This window comes from Mytilus galloprovincialis, chromosome 4, assembly GCF_965363235.1.
Source record: "Mytilus galloprovincialis chromosome 4, xbMytGall1.hap1.1, whole genome shotgun sequence".
Lineage (NCBI taxonomy): Eukaryota > Metazoa > Mollusca > Bivalvia > Mytilida > Mytilidae > Mytilus > Mytilus galloprovincialis.
This window is the reverse complement of record NC_134841.1, coordinates 94,710,203-94,726,566: the sequence shown is the minus strand read 5'-3', so window position 1 is coordinate 94,726,566 and position 16,364 is coordinate 94,710,203.

The following is a 16,364-nucleotide window of genomic DNA, read 5'->3' as shown; positions in this document are numbered from 1 at the left end:
ATTCTTTTAAATCCATGTCAATATGACTCTGATGGATAGAAATTAAACTTACACAAATACCGAACTCCAAGACCCATTCAAAACGGAAAGTCCCTTACCAAAGGCAGTCAAATAAAAAAAGCTAAAAAAAAAAAACTCATATTCCTGACGTGGATAGTTGACTAATTGGCAATCATACCAATGTTTTTATTCTATAGCGTAGTATTTATCTCTTCTTAGCCTACAACCTTAAGTTTCGGTTATTCAAAGGTTTTTTATTCGGTCTTTTGTATCTTCAAATTTTTATTTTTGTTACTTTGTGAATCACGTAATACTATATAAACAAATTTAATAATACTTTTAGATATTTGGATGATATTTTGGCTCTCAATAATGACGACTTCAGTATGTATATTAATGAAATTTATCCTGTTGAACTTACTTTAAATAAAGCTAATACTAACAATGACCACTGCCCTTTTCTTGATCTTGATATCTATATCACTAATGGAAAGCTGAATACTAAAATTTATGATAAAAGGGATGATTTTTCATTTCCTATCGTTAATTATCCGTTTTTAGATGGTGACGTTCCCTTGTCACCATCTTACGGTGTTTATATATCTCAACTTGTACGATTCGCTCGTGTATGTAACAATGTTTTCGATTTTAACGAGAGAAATTTATGTATTACTGAAAAATTATTACACCAGGGTTTTCGATATCACAAACTAGTCAAAACATTTACTAAATTTTATCATCGGTATAAAGACATCATTCGTAAATATAGCTCAACATGCAGACTTCTAATAAGTTCAGGTATTTCACATCCAATTTTTTATGGTAATATTCTTTATAAAGCACAAAGGTGTCAGTATTCACCTCAGCAACTTACAAAACCTTTGAATAGACTTATTAAGAAGGGATATAATTACGATACTGTTGTCAAGTCATTAAAGATTGCATATTTTGGCGTTAATATTGAGTCACTGATAAGGTCTTTGCATCGGAACTAAACACATTTATTCTAAAATACAGTTGTTGGCATGACACGGGTTATGTTCTTCTCATATATGTTATGATGGTATGATACTAAACCCCTAACGGGAAGGATTGTGCCTGATGTTCATATGATGAAATCATAATCTTTCAGTCAGTTTAATTGAAGTCTGGAGCTGGCATGTCAGTTAACTGCTAGTAGTCTGTTGTTATTTATGTATTATTGTCATTTTGTTTATTTTCTTTGGTTACATCTTCTGACATCAGACTCGGATTTCTCTTGAACTGAATTTTAATGTGCGTATTGTTATGCGTTTACTTTACTACATTGGTTAGAGGTATAGGGGAGGGTTGAGATCTCACAAACATGTTTAACCCCGCCGCATTTTTGCGCCTGTCCCAAGTCAGGAGCCTCTGGCCTTTGTTAGTCTTGTATTATTTTAATTTTAGTTTCTTGTGTACAATTTGGAAATTAGTATGGCGTTCATTATCACTGGACTAGTATATATTTGTTTAGGGGCCAGCTGAAGGACGCCTCCGGGTGCGGGAATTTCTCGCTACATTGAAGACCTGTTGGTGACCCTCTGCTGTTGTTGTTTTTTATTTGGTCGGGTTGTTGTCTCTTTGACACATTCCCCATTTCCATTCTCAATTTTATACAGTCAGGATTCCAATTCGTCACCATAACTCCCCATTACGCCAGTTTATTTTCACATTGGTAGAAATGGTAGCCATTGTAGGAATGATACGCTGCCAATTTTGCTCTTAAAAACTGATAAATTTATCCACATAGCATTACGATCCTTATATGTCAGTTGTATTTTAAAAAACAATTGTATCTACTAGTTAATGAGCATCAGTTAATGATCCTGACTGCATTGATTCAACTTAAAACTTTTGTCTGATCGGTTGTCAGGTGCAACTTTCGAAAATTCATAAATATTTTAAAAAAATTCTAATTAAATATTTCGTGGAAGGGCAGACTAGATGTTTTAGTGGTTGTAGACTATAATTATCACACACGAAAAAATAATCTTTTTCGAAGATATTCATTTTGTGATTCATTAGATAGGTATTTCACTTGACCCATATATTTCATCTTTTAGTACTTTTTAGTAACTTTTTTTTATGTTATAAAGTCAACCTGTAGCTTTGATATATAAAAATGATAGAATCTGAAGCCAGATGATATATCAAATATTCTTGCTTTGTACGATTTCAAGACAAAATATTCAACTCAAACACGCCCTAACATAAGATGCACTTGATTTTCTCTTTTCGATACAATTGTAACGGGTCAATTTTTTGGATTTTTTTCCTGAGTCACGGAATGGAATTCAGACACGAAAATTACTGAACTAATAGATTGATATGTTCTCCGTAAGTGTTTTTTTTTTAAATCGGAGGTTATGCATTTTCTACATTCAACTTGATAGATACCCTTGTCGTCGACTTGATATCTAATTGTTCTGCTTAACTATGTAATAGATAAATTGAAAACTTATGCAAATGTTGTTTTTTTTTTTTAAATAAAACACTTCGTAATTGAGTAAAAAATTGTCATTTTATTTGTTTCTATTAACTTTTAAACTTTTTGTTACTATAGTTAACAGTACAGTACGCATTTATCGCCTTCTCTAACAAAGAGCTTAAATTCTTTTGTTCTATTTCAACCAGGTTTCCGCCTGTATAATAAACAGACGAATTCATCATAACAGGATAAAAAATTATACAATTTTATATACAAAATGTGTCGATCCTATGAATTTATTGTTTTGAACATTTCAAGTTGGTATTCTTTTATTACCTTCACATCATTTTATTTTATCTTTACAGACTGTTCTCTGGTGACTAAATCACAGGTCATTCTCCTTCTGGATACAAACAATAACCAAACGAGAGACGATTACAATAAACGTCTCACAGCAATTCGACAAACAGTAGAATAAATGAAAACTTACAATCATAATGCAGAAATAGGCATGTTTTCATATTCGGACCAAGTAGAACAAATGTTTAATTTATCGTGATCTTCTGATATCAATGAATTAATTTCCGCTGCATTGAAGGTCAGGATTGATAAAGATAATACGATTTCAAACACAAGCCATGCTTTAAAACATATACAAGAAAGAAACTTATTAAACTCATCACGAAATCTTGTTGTGTTATTCTCTAACGCAATATGGAACAATCTTCATGAAATCGACCTGGAGATTCAATTATCAAAACAACAAGACATTCACATCTTTAGGGTAACAGCAGGGGAAGATTGTAACAAGGACACCCTTGCTGGTGTTTTAATGGATCCTAGCTTTATGTTTTATGTTGACGATGACAATTTCACGTCCTTAGGGTCTCTAGCAGCAATAACAAAATATTACAATACAATACAATACAATACAATATGCTTTTATTTCAAAAACACTCCGTCACATTGACATGTGAAACAAGAGGTAAATTACAAAAAATACAAAATACAATCACATACAATTGTACTGATAACATTTTTATAAAGCGACAGTTAAAGGTCAATTTTTGAATACTTGGATAAAATTTGATGTCATATCCGGATGACGTAATACTCTATCAATTGGTAGGTTTAGGAAACTTTTGCTGACTATTTTGTTTACAGTTGTGAGTTTATTATTTCAGTCCTTATTCCCTAATATTGGCTTTCAATGTCAATGTATGTGGGACAAATCAAGTTTTGTCCATAGGGTCAGCAATGCTCATCAACTTCAAACTCTATGTGGTTATTTTAAACTACATTTTTGTATTTTGATACAAGCGTCACTGGAGAGTCTTTTAATTTGTAGAAACTCAGGTCTGGAATACAAAAAAATCAATTTAATTAGTAATATCTATATGCGACAGTAATCATTAAACACAAATAATTAAATGACATCTAAGAAAATACATGCAGTTAATCGTCTTGAGTTTATATATTGAGTTTGCATCTAAAATAATTGCCGCAACAGTTTTTCAGTCACCTCCAACTATATTTACATACATTTTACTGCACCTGTCATAAAAAATACGAACACAACATCGTGACAACATATTTGTTGAATTTAAAGTAGCATTTACAATAAGTTTTTGGCATTCCTATTGTAATAAACTCCGTGCTCCTCCTAGATAGCGCGTGACTTCTTTAGCCAAATGTGGAGCAGGATCTGATTATCATTCCGGAGCACCTGAGATCACTCCCAATTTTTGGTGGGGTTCGTGTTGCTTAGTCTTTAGTTTTCTATGATGTGTACTTTTATTTGTCTGATTGTCCTTTTTTTTTAACCCATGGGGTTGTTAGTTTATTTTATTTATGAGTTTGAATGTCCCTCTGGGATCTTTCGCCCCTCAATTTTAACAGTGTTTTCAATTACTTTATTTAAGACTATATAGTACAGTTATATCATCTAAGGTGCTGAAACTAACACCATAACGAGTAGCATGTTTATTTTTTAATCAAAATATTCAAATAAATATATTTAATAAACCAGATTATGTGTGTGTGTGTGTGTGTGTGTGTGTGTGTGTGTGTGACAAGCTCCCGGACATAATCGGTGAGACCTGATTTCGGGTTCAAAATCCAAATAAAGGCAACAGTAGTATACCGCTGTTCAAACTCATAAATCCATGGACAAAAAACTCATAAATCCATGGACAAAAAACAAAATCGGGGTATCGGGATAAACCTATTCAAATCAAATCGACTCACAATTAACATGATAATATGACCACAACATCACAGTAAACTATCATAACCAAAAACGTAAACCTCATAATATGTTAAGTCAACCAGACATCAGGGTCAAACAGTAGTTGTACATAAAATACTTTAAAAAAAATACATGGTAATAAACATGTGTGCGAAGTTTCAGGCTAATGTGACTACAAATTAATATACCATAACCCAAATATTTTATCTGATTCCGAACTGATTAATGGACGGAAAGAAAATAATTTATTCTGGTCAATAGAACGAAATTTCAAAAAATTCAAAATTGTTAGTAAATATCAAAACGTACAACCAAATTTATCTATTAGGATTGCAAACAAGGGTATATTGGTTGATACATTTCTTAATTGATCAGATAAGAAATAGCTTTAATACAAATGTTCTGGAAAATTAACTTCACCATGGGCCGAAAACAGTTTCATTTAACTCTAACTTGCTCAAAATTGATTCCTGTCCAAGATTACGTTGGGTTTTTGCATTTACTTCAACTGAACAGGAATACTCACTTCATTACACAGTATCGGTTTTGATTTGCATTGATGCTGACTCCTGTTGACATTGTCTTCAAGTTTATATATTTAGCATTTTTCGGTGCTTATGTGTAAATGTCTGCACGATTTTATACTACAGAAGAGTAATTCAAATGAGATGTGTTTATAATAGTATGTTTTATTGCATTTTATGTTTGGAAGGTTAGAATTCTTAGTAGTAGTTTTCATCACAAATAGATTTTGCCCAGACTGGTATGTGTCGATAAAGTGTCCCTAATGTCTCTTTTTCAACATATTTTATAGTGGCGATTTTGGAAAGGAGACTCATACGGCATGTACAAACACATAAGACAACATATCTGTTGAGACTCATACAAGATGTACAAACATATAAAAAAACAACATAAAACATTACAGACTAAAAGCAAGCCAAGCATGACATAATATGAAACACATTTTTAGTTCTTGTTCTGAGATCTTGCGATAGTTTTTATAAAGGCTCCTATTGATTTCTATTGTACAATTTGCGGTTATCTATATAGTTTGGAAAACACGGATCAAACCACATTTTTTTTATTCCGGAATGAACACAAACTGATCGAAACAGCTGAAAACTACAAAACTGTCTTTAAACGGTCAAAGCTCAATTCGAAATCAAGATTTTAAAGACTATTAGAACGCTCAGTTATTATATTCCTGACTTTGTAATGGGGTTGGCTTAAATATGTTTGCGAGAGCCCAACCCTCACTTGACCAGTAACAGCACAACACATAAAACAAACTGGTAAACAAAATCAATTGGAAAGAGGATGACTCATCAGGTGCTAAAGTTTTTCAATTGCTATTGGCAGTGATACATTTACTTGATGAGTAAAACGGGGAAATACAAAACTATATTATTATGTTTGACTTACCGTGTTTAAGCTGTCAAACGATGTTTGGGTAACGTAATATGTAGCTACGTAGCTTTAGAAGTTATTTTGTAATGTGCGTGACATATATTTACATTTTGTACAAAGTCAGTCATCTTGCCATTTATATAATATTACTTTCAAATTGTCATTATTCTGTAGATAACAATGATGTGATAATAAGAGTTTTTGAGGCCAGATATTTTCCGTTTTACAGAGAAATACCACATCAAGAGTATACAGTTTATTAGAAAAAAATGTACTGAATTAAGTCAAAATGTGTTTGTTGGTTTCCATTTTTTTGGTGATATGATTACCAATGAGACAACACTTCACAAGAGACCAATCGACACAGAAAATTATACAATTATAAGTCACCGTACGGCTGTCAACAATGAGCAAACCCATGCCACACAGTCAGCTATAAAAAAGGCACTGAAATTACAAATGTAAAATAATTCGACCGAAATAACTAATAGCATAATTTATGTACAAAATAATGAACAAAAAAAAAACAAATATGTGACACAGCAACAAACGACAACCACTGAATTACAAACTACTGACTTTGAACAGGCACATACAAAAAGTGGGGGGGGGTTAAACATGGTAGCAGTGACAAAACCTTCTCCTAACCTGAGACAGAGGTGTATTACACAATAACATATGTTAACAGGAGTGTCGTTTGTATTGCTAATATTCTTTGTCTATATGCCTTTTCGTTTTCTTTGTTGACATATTTCATTGTTTTAGCAGTGATTAAGACTGTAACAGAATGTTGACTGCTGTACCCCTATTTTTGACATTTTCACCTATTATGTCTTTTTTTATGTCCACACATTGTTGTTCATGGAATTGAATTGTATGCTACTGTCATACAAGTAAAGTGGCATACAAGAAATTTAGCTAGCTATAAACCCAGGTTGAATACACAATTTTCTACACAAGAAAATGCCTGTACCAAGTCAGGAATATGACAGTTGTTATCCATTCGTCTGTTGTGTTTAAGATTTTTATTTATCCATTTTTAGGAACTTTCCGTTTAGAATTTTCCCCAGTTTCGATATTTTTGTTATTTTACTTTTGACTCCTGAAATGCATCTATCTTCACAAAACAGGTGTTCCATAACCGTCTTCATCATGTGTTTTACCACAAATAACATGCACTGTGGATTTACACTGAGATTATCTTTTATCATAAATGATTTTGGTAAACCATGATGGACTTAAAATTGAAAAACAACTAAATCAATTTGTCCACGTGGATGAGATTATTTGCTTAAAATAGGGTTAACAGCAACTTCAAAACCTGATCAAACAATTATGTATTAATGTCAGAGACGCCTATCGTAGAAATTTGTCTATGATAAATAATACGTTTATTTCTGTATATCTAGTTTTAATTACTTTTGCTATTCACAAATTTTGTTGTTTTCGTCAGATATTTATTTGTTATTTTTTTTTAAAGATTAATTACCACTATCCCCATCCTATGTTAATGTTAAAGATGGTAGGAGCCTTTAAACAATTTAAAAACGTACTGTTTACTTGAACTTTCAAGGAATAACAAAAAACAAATGATAAATAAGTTTTTCTGCATTTAATTTTTATCAAACAAAGAATCTTTGAATTATTCATAATCCCTGAAATCATATAAAGGGAATTTTTAGAATAATAATTGAAATGATCAGTGATTATGTAGAATCACTGGTCATTTTCAGGAATTATATATAATCACTGGTCATTTTCAGGGGTTATATATAATCACTGGTCATTTTCAGGGATTATATATAATCACTAATGATTTTAAAGATTCTACATAATCTCTAAAAATCAGGGATTCTACATATTCCCTAAAAATCAGAAATTCTACATAATCCCTGATTATACAAATTCTCTGTAACACACATACTCTTCAAAGGGCAGGAAATGTCAATAAAAAAGAAATACTCCTGTTTTTTTCAACAACATCAATATTTTTCTCTATTTGACTTTCCTGAGTTGAATCATCTTCTGCTACTTAGTTTGACTCACACTGTAAGTAGTTAAGATCAAATTAAATCAAAATTTAAACATTTTCTGATCTGATTTTCTAGTTTATTATAATTTCATAGTCGAATGCAGTAGATTTCTTATACTAATGACCATAAAAAAAGTAATAAATATAGATCCTACCACACCATCTGCTAAATAACGATAAATATTTGTATAGTCAACGGGATAAAGTTGTAGAATCTGTTTCTCTAAGAATGGAAAACGCCCAATTGATACGACGCAAAATATCACGCGAAATAACACGCGACGAATGCATACAACATGCGGTTTTTAACTAGTAATAACGAGTTACTTATCCTACGGACTTGTATGACATTATTAAGCTTTGAAGTTACGACTGTTCTTGTGGTTTCACTCTTATATTTTTTCCTTATATGTTTGTCAACAAAGTCAATAAATGAAGTCATCACTGAATAATATCTTGTTATTATTGGGTAATAACCTATATACATTGTGTTTTAAACATCACCTTTTACTTAACAATTTAGACAACAAACAGGTTAAACAATTATAACCAATTTATAACCTTCTAAAAAAGATGTAGAACATGGCGAACGTACAAGTAGATTGTACTGGTCATGATATATAAACTCAAATAACTCGTAGTATCGTAGTATTGAGGTTCATTCAAATACAAAAGGTAAGTGTTCATAAATTGTTCAAAGTCAATTTCAAATTTCTTGTTTAATAGATGTAAAAACAATATTGCAAATAGAAAACAAAAACGCTCAAAAATCTAAATATAAATAAGATTATAACTGTCAATCAGTTTCAAATCCGGTAAAACATCATTGGCTACACGTCGTGTTACTGATGAAGGTAAATCAAGACGCATAAAAAAAGTGTTTATCTTCATTTTTCAAGTTGTCAAAGACACTCTCCTAAAATAAGGGATAATAATAATTAGTCGTTTTAACATAGTTTCTACGACTGTCAATGTGTCAGAATATATACATTCGGTGTAATTCTTGGTTTCAAAATCGTCCCATCAAGTACTGGGAGTATTTGTGTTTGTATTTCAAATACATAGTAACACAAAATTTAAAATGTACTGATACTAGTAATTTTGGGCCGTTTATAGCTTGCTGTTCGGTGTGAACCAAGGCTCCATGTTGAAGGCCGTACCTTGACCTATAATTGTTTACTTTTATAAATTGTTATTTGGGTTGAGAGTTGTCTCATTGGCACTCATACCACATCTTCCTATATCTATGAAACAAATAAAACTCAAAGTGTACATCACTGAACTAGTATATTTGTTTAGGGGCTAGCTGAAGGACGCCTCCGGGTGCGTGAATTTCTCGCTGCATTGAAGACCTGTTGGTGACCTTCTGCTCTGTTCTATGGTCGGGTTGTTGTCTCTTTGACACATTCCCCATTTCCACTCTCAATTTTATTCCTGATACAATATAAAGATTAATATATTTAGTTGGTTCAACGTTTTATTAAATTTTACCAATAAAGGTCAAATGAATCAACGAGCTGTCTCATCGTGGTCTTCTTTGATGTGTAGGCTTCCACCATAAACAAAAATCATTCAACTGTATCAAATATATTAGTATAATTGCTTTTATCAACTTTTTTTTATTCTCTTTTGGATAGTTGTCTCATTGCAATCTTACCAAATATCCCTTTTTATACTAATAATCGGGCAATTTGAAAGTTCTTAAAACAACAATGGCAAAAAAAAAATTTCAAAAACATATAGAGATTACTAGTATTATGCAGTCTTTTACAATACCCATGTGTCTACACTATGATAGGTTCTAAAAGACACAAAGTCGATGATACTTGTTAAACAGTCACAACTTTCCTGTTAGGTTGTTGTCTCTGTTAGTCACCACTTCGGTGTTGACATGATCATCAATTATATGGTCAATTTTTTAAATTCAATGTTTGCAAAAGTACGAATTATTCTAGATACTAAGTATTTTGTTATTCCGGGCATAGATAACCTTTTCCGTATTTGTACAGCTTTTTTTGAATTTTGGGTCATCAATGCTCTTCAACTTTGTTCTTGTTTGGCTTTTTTTACAATTTTGATCTGAGCGCCACTGGTGAGTCTTATGTAGACGAAACGCACGTATGGTTTAATAAATTATAAGTCTGGTACCTTTAATAACTATTAGCATGTGTGTATTGCCATAAAAGCACGAGGTTTGGCTGACCACAAAACCAGGTTCAACCCACACTTTTTTCTTGAAATGTCCTGTATTAAGTCAGGAAAGTGGCAGTTGTTATCTTATAGTTTGTTTCTGTGTGTGTTGTATTGTCGTTTTTTTTTTTTTGGTTGGACTTCAGTGTTTCTGCTGTTTAGTTGTTTTAATTTCCTCTTATAGTTGATGTGTTTACCTGAGTTTTAGTTTATAACCCGGATATGTTTTCTCTCATTCGATTGATAACTTTCGATCAGCGGTATACTATTGTTGTCTTTATTCTACAGATCTTTCATCAATAATCCCCGAAATTTACAGATATGACAAAGGTGTATGTGTGTACTATGATGTTCGCAAAATTATGTTTTTTATATGTTAATATTTGCATTTAATAATGTTAAATATTCATCAATTTCTTGTCAATTTCAGATGTTGAAGTTGTTTATTTTTGCATTGCTAGTTGGAGTAGCAATGGCTAACTACTGGGGTGGTAAGTTTACATATATTTTTCTTCCATGACCTTAGATACTAGGATGGTAAGTTCATACATCTTTTTCTGCTAATAGGCTACATAATGTTGTGACTCTCTTTACACTCACTTTTTCTACCATGAATCAATATACTAGGGTGGTAAAAAGTAAAATCACAAAATTAATGAAATCCGGGAAAATTCAAAAACAGAAAAACCCTAATCAAATGGAAAATAAAAAGCGCAAACATATAACGGACTTAGTACACGCATTTTCTTAAGTAGAAAATGGTGGATTGGACCTGGTTTCATAGCTAGCTAAATCTCTCACTTGTATGACAGCCGCATCAAATTCAATTATATTGGCATCGATGCCTAAATAAGATAAACAGTCATAATTGGTAAAGTTTTCTTACACGAGGCGACATAATGTTGGGGTTAGTGCACAATTACCTTTTCTACCATAAGGCCACCTACTGGAGTGGGATATTTACATGTTTTTTTTCTTACATGAGGTAGCATACTGGGGTTGTAATTCTAACTTCTTTTTCTGCATGTGTCTACATACTGCAGTGGTAGGTTAACAAATTGTTTTCTTCCATGAGGTTACGTGTACATATCTCTTCCTCCATGTGGTTGCAAATGGTGTGATCATTTTTTTCACAATATTTTTCTCATTAGACAAGATACTAAGGTTTTAAATTTTAGATTTGTTTTTTTTTTTCCAAGTGTTTACAACCAGCTGGGTTCATATGCTTCTTCAGTGTGGCAAAATACTATTTATGTTTATTTAGTTTCATATCTTTTTTCACACACATTAAAAAATACTTGGTGGTAAGTTTCCCACATATTAACATTCTTGCTGGTAAGTTGTCACATCTTTTCTTCCATATGGTTACAAGAAGCTGGAAAAGGCATGTTTTCACATCGATTCCGTCCTTTTGCATACAAGTATTTAGTAAAAATGAACCTGTATTTCTTACAGTTCTTTATACATTGGTCGGTGTAAGTTTTTTTTTTCTTTTTCGTTTGTTTTCTTTATTCACCAACCATTATGCTGTGTGTGTGAGGAAGGGTTTGCATGGGTTAATTAATTTTCTTTTAAAAGTATTAAATCCATCTTGGTATCTACAGCCTCTCTTCTTTTTGACAGCTTTCGGAGGATATAAAAATAACAAGTACCGTGCTAAATCCACAATTATCTTGCTTTATAATATTTGAAGTCATGCGACGGACGTACATGTAAGAGTAGGATATAAAATAATATACATAAGAAACGGTTAAGAAACAACCAACATCGCACTACTTGCTATAAAAGGATAATATTTTAAGATATCTATATTACAGGAGGTGGTGATCATGACGATGGAGGATGGGGAGGAGGTGGAGGAGGATGGGGCGGTGGCGGACGCTGGGGTGGAGGTGGTGGACGTTGGGGAGGAGGTGGCGGTCGTTGGGGTGGCGGACGTTGGGGAGGTGGCGGAGGACACTGGGGTGGTGGCAGAATAGGTAAAAACGTAATACAAATTCATGTAAAGATGCAATTATACTGCTCATGAGACAATTAAACTCAACACTATTTGAAGCATATATAAATATCTACATCGACAACATCTCATGAAATTTTCTCATGCAAAACTAGAAATAACAAATACTTACATACTAATATATTGACAATAGAACAGAACAGTAGTGAATAACAAATTAACATTTAAACAATTGCTGAATGAAAATATTCGATAGTCTCAAATCAAAAGGTAGAAAATCGATCGTAAATTTCAAGACGGATCAAGCATAAAATGTTTTAAAACAGGTATACTAACCGAAAGAGAAACTTGTAAAAAAAGTGTATCATTAGGTACTAAGTAAATCCGGTGGATCGAGTATACATGTATCTGGTTTTACACCAATTTCCCAGTCACATGCAACTACATGTTTTCTTGTATGCATCGCGTTTGTAAATATGTAATGATTAAATATGAACAAAACTGTTTTGGTTTCAACGGAATGTGTATGACGGGAAACGATGTGATATAGTTGTTAATTTGTGTGTCATTTAGTCTCTTGTGAAGAGCTGCCTCATTGGCAATCACCTCCAATCTTCTTGTTTATATAAATAAATAGAAAACGTGATGATATATGTCTTTCTATTTTTGATCGTTTCAGGATACTAAGCAGTGTGGAATCAGAATGTCTTTCTAACATCCATTCATGTCATAATATAATTGAATAAATTTGAAGCATTGTGTCAATATTTGTTTTTACTTTGCAATCAAATGAAGAAACTAATCTTTTTTTTGTTTTGTTAAACTAATCCTACCTCAAATACATTTCTATAAATATGATTGGGTAAAAACAACCGCGTGGATACCGTGTACGTTTCATGTTAAGTAAGTAAACAGGGCTTATTTCAGTACACTGTTAGTAGAAGTGTGACATCATTTTATCAAAACAACATAGTGTTGAGGAAAAATATAAAAAGGTTTTGACAGACGAAGAAATTGACGATAAACGATTAAAACAAATTCTTAAAACAAATTTAAAGCTAACGAGTTGTTACTGTTGGCATAGGTGTCAGTTTTCCTAAACACCCAATATGGAATATACACGTTCTCCACGCGGTTGCTTTTAACTAATCATATTCATAGAAATGTATAGGAGGTAAGATAAATTAAAATATTATTTCTCACCAGTAAATCTTGTGTGGACAAAATGCACTTCTGGCGTATTAAATTTTAAACCTGTTGCCTTTTGTTAGCTAATATTCGTGTGTTTCTTTGTCAATTGTGTTCTTCTATTTATTTGTATTGTAGTCCTGTAATGTTGTGTTGTAATTTTAATGTTAAATTTCACATGGCCATAAAAGAGGGAGGTCTGGCATGCCACAAAACCAGGTTCAACCCACCATTTTTTTCTTTAAAAAATGTCCTGTACCAAGTCAGGAATATGGTCATTGTTATATTATAGTTCGTTTCTGTGTGTGTTACATTTTTACGTTGTGTTTCTTTTGTGTCGTTTGTTTCCTCTTATATTTGAGTTTGAATTCACATTATTATAAGACGTGTCACGGTACTTTTCTATCCCAAATTCATGTATTTAGTTTTGATGTTATATTTGTTATTCGCATCGGATTTTGTCTAATGCTTAGTTCGTTTCTGTGTGTGTTACATTTTAATGTTGTGTCGTCATTTTCTTGCATTTAATGCGTTTCACTCGGTTTTGGTTTATGACCCGGATTTGTTTTTGTCTATCGATTTATGAGTTTTGAACATCGGTATACTACTGTTGCCTTTATTCATTCAGCATACATATTACGATATCAATGTGTAGAAACCCGATAGTCTCATCGATTATTATTGAATAGACAGAATGTTATTTTATCGATTGTTATTTATGGATTTCATTTATAAATGGATAAATCTGATGACAGAATAGAGTTATATTGGTTGTAAAAAAAACAGCGAATTCAAATACTGTGAATAAATTTATACCTATTTTTCTGGATTGAGGTAAACTACATTTGAGGATATTTAATTTCGAGGTTTCGCTATTAGTTGTAAGCAATCCTACAAACAATATGTTGAATATTTATATTTGGGATTCACCTTTATCTATGAAATCCACACAAAATATTATCCCACGAATAATAATGAATCCACAGTTTGAACAGTTTTTAATTATCTGGAGATAGAATTTTATGTTGTGTTATTTACAACTGATTGTTTTCCACACAAAGTACTTAATCTGGATACTTTTTTTGTTTGAAAATTTAATGTATTCACAGATATACCGTTATAGTTGTTGTTAAACAAATAGTTGATAGAGGTTGTCAGTCAAAGTAATCACCGACAGACACCCTGCTTTATCACGATTGTCTTTTAACATATTCACATATAAACCCTTTTTCCTGGAGGCAGTAATCATCTACCATCCCATCATGTCTCATTTTCAGCACGCCACAATTAGCATCTTCCCCAGGGTAGTGCATATCATAATTGTTAGGATTAATCCCATGGAACTTCATGTATGTTGCTGATCCAATGCTTTGTTCGTCTACCCAGCGCCAACTAGCCTCACTACCTATATCTGTAGCGCCGACAAAATATTGGCCAGTGTATGGATTGGGAGCTTTAATGTATAAAAAAGATGGATGTTTACTTCGATAAAAGAAAAAAATCGAAGACACATATAGAAGTCAACATTAGTCTTTGTTTTAACAAAATATATTAAACATTAACCTCAGTTGTGTATGCAAGTTGTTCATTAATTAAAAAATTTGGGAAAATATAATGTCCTCACAATATTTTCTAAAATACTAAAACGCATGCAGTTATAGTTTAAGGTTGCTATAATATCAACATAAGAACATCAATTAATGTATCTTCGTAAGGTTGTACTCTTGAATTAACATAATGCAAATTTGGACTAAGAATTTTTAATCGGTATGTAGTTGAGAGTAATAACACAATCACAAAAATAATAAACTCAGAGGAAAATTCAAAACGGTAAGTCCATACTCAAATGAGAAAATCAACAGCTCAAACAACTGTCATATGCCTGATTTGGTACACGTATTTTCTTATGTAGAATTAGTGGATTAAACATGAAATTATAGCTATCTTAACATCTCACTTGTACGACAGTCGCATACAATTGCATTATATTGACATCGTTGTGTAAACAATACAAACAGATATAAATTAAAGGTATTATATAAAGGCTATCGTAGTATTCCGCTGTTCGAAAGTCCTAAATCGATTGAGGGAAACAAGTATAAATGTCGTCCAGATGCTACTGCTAGTTTTGTCGTAAAATATCACGAGTTCCAACAAATGAGAGGAACTTTGTAACTGTTTATTCCTTTATATAAAGATTAGTGTACATGTCATATTTGTCAGTAAACTGCAAATGTTGTAATCGCACGGCCTACAACAGTTTTTTGATAAAGTCTTTATTAATTTTTTTATTATCTAGTTCTATACTTACAAAAATTCTGTAATGCTTCCACAGTAGTGTTATGTTTGTATTCTGAATTTAATACAATTAATCGTCCTCCCAAGAGCTCACATTCCTGCTTGGCATCACCCCATGTTTTAGTGTTTTCTTCAAATATTTTAAAACATACCTCTTTGTAATAAATAAACCCTGGCACATCACAAACTGAAACAAGATTATCTATTCTTTTCTTACTGGGCAATTATACTAAAAAAAAATTGTTTTTTTAATTTGACTTTATAATTTAAAGGTGTGGTAGATAATAATATGAAGACTTTTAAAAATCAATCAAAATCATGATTCGATTACATTAAGTACTTAAGTATAGATAATTGAATCAATTTTAAATATTAACCTGTGTTCCATAACAAAACAAGGACAAGTCTGATTAATTTAAATCAGGCAAATGACGAATTACAGATAACGATTCATTCACATGTAGAAATGAGGTTGATCATATTGAATGTGATTTGCGCGAGGTTATAACTGTAGTAGAGTTATGACCAAGACTGACATCTGTTTAGGGTTTTATCAACTTTGTTGTTCCCGGAATCTTGTCATCATTATCTT